Source organism: Sinohyriopsis cumingii, chromosome 2 (assembly GCF_028554795.1).
Source record: "Sinohyriopsis cumingii isolate HCF-2022 chromosome 2, ASM2855479v2, whole genome shotgun sequence".
Classification (NCBI taxonomy): Eukaryota; Metazoa; Mollusca; class Bivalvia; order Unionida; family Unionidae; genus Sinohyriopsis; species Sinohyriopsis cumingii.
This window is the reverse complement of record NC_142962.1, coordinates 129,068,318-129,070,164: the sequence shown is the minus strand read 5'-3', so window position 1 is coordinate 129,070,164 and position 1,847 is coordinate 129,068,318.

Sequence of the window (1,847 nt, the reverse complement as noted above, 5' to 3'; positions counted from 1 at the left end):
AGCGTTGTTAAATATATCGTCCATTCTGATTTATTTATGAATGATGCGAAGAAAACTGATTATTAGCTTGTCATAGATATACGATTATATTTATAGTGCCTGATGTTAACATTGCTTAAATTACTTATAAGAAAATATTTAAAAAAAATACTACTACTAACAATCATTGAGACTCAATATTAGAGACACAGACGATATGATTATTCCATGAAATTTGGATTGATAACACCTCCACTGATGAGTAAAATCGTTGTCTTGAGTATCCGTTGAGCAATGGAACAGCAATCTGACACGTTGAATCTGTCTGTTGGCTGAGCAAATTTTCACATCACAAAATAGTTCTTGCATATCGCTGAAAGACAAAAATAATGTCAAAAAAATTATAAGAGAAACAAAATGTTGCCATTTGGTCAAACATAATTGGTGGATTGCGAATAAAACACACAGATTTTACTGGATTTAACTGTGACCCTCAGTAATGCACTGGCACATCTTTCGCCAAATAAACAATAAAACGGTCGTGACATCTCCTCCAGCTGGAACACCAGAATATCCGGCACCAAGAAGAATGTGACGAGAAATACATCTGAAGAACAATAGCACACTCGCGTTTGTCTAGTGACAATGCACATAATTCTTTAAATCTACATCGATTCATACCTTAATTATTCGCCTTTCGCGCCCGTGTTCCCAAGGGCTTTTGTATGCTGTGTGTCGACCAGGTCAGTTCACGTTCTTAGTTGCTCCCACATGCCTTGCTGGGACATACGTTTTACTGCCACGACGGCATCTAGCGTTTTCTGCTTAATCAGCGACGTTCAGGTTGTCTAGCAGATTATTTGCACGGTTACCATCGACAAAATCAATTCCACCTGTAGTTAGTAAAGTAATCAAAGAAGCCGCTCAACAACAATTGTCAGATTCATCAATTGCAAATCCGGCATTGGGGAGTGAATTTAACGGTGTTAAAGAAAGTCAATGATGTATAGTCTCGCAATGGCTCAGAGTAAAGATTATTTGACCAAGTGTGTGTTAGCGGATGGAAGCAAGAGTTTTACTTAAATCCAGCTAGTAATCACAATCAATTAAAAATAGAACTGCAAGTGCAAGACACATCTAGGTTTTTCCTTCCATGTGAGTTATTCATGGAAGTTGAGAGAAAGCTGGTACAGGTCGATGATACTGATTACTCCGCAGATAGTCCAAGTTGGATTTGTCAACAATGGTATTATGGCGCTGTTCAACGGTCTGTGTTATTACATGAATGGAACGGAAATCGGTTCAATTTTGGACAACATTGACGTGGCTACAACAATTATTGGACTTTGCTAGGTATAGACTTTCGTACATTGTACCCGATTTATTAGTTTTCATTGGAACACTTGGATTGTTCAGACAGTGTGTTGCTGACATATTGTCATGCACATGTAGCTCCCAGTGGCACCAATTACAGATGTCAAGTTGTGTTACTTTCTTAAAAAATGCTTTTATTGGAGGGTGGTGGTGGCCGAATTAGGGTCATCGACGCACCTATGGAAATTCATAATTAAACCTGTTACGTATTTTAATAATAATATCCTATCACAATGTGAAGGTCGGCCTTACTGAATATAAAAACTTGCGTAAATAAAGAAACGCAATCTAAAGCAATTGTTGGGTCACACAAAAGCTTTCTCCAGGAAAAGTGACTGGAAATGTCCCCGTGTGGTTGACCTAAACACAGCTCGTTCATCTTGATGAGGCCAAATATAACAATACCTCAGTAACATTAAAAGTATCCAGGTCAGAGGTGATACAAATGCGAAGGACCGGTAGAATAGTTCCATTCCTTGCAGTGATTCCAGGAT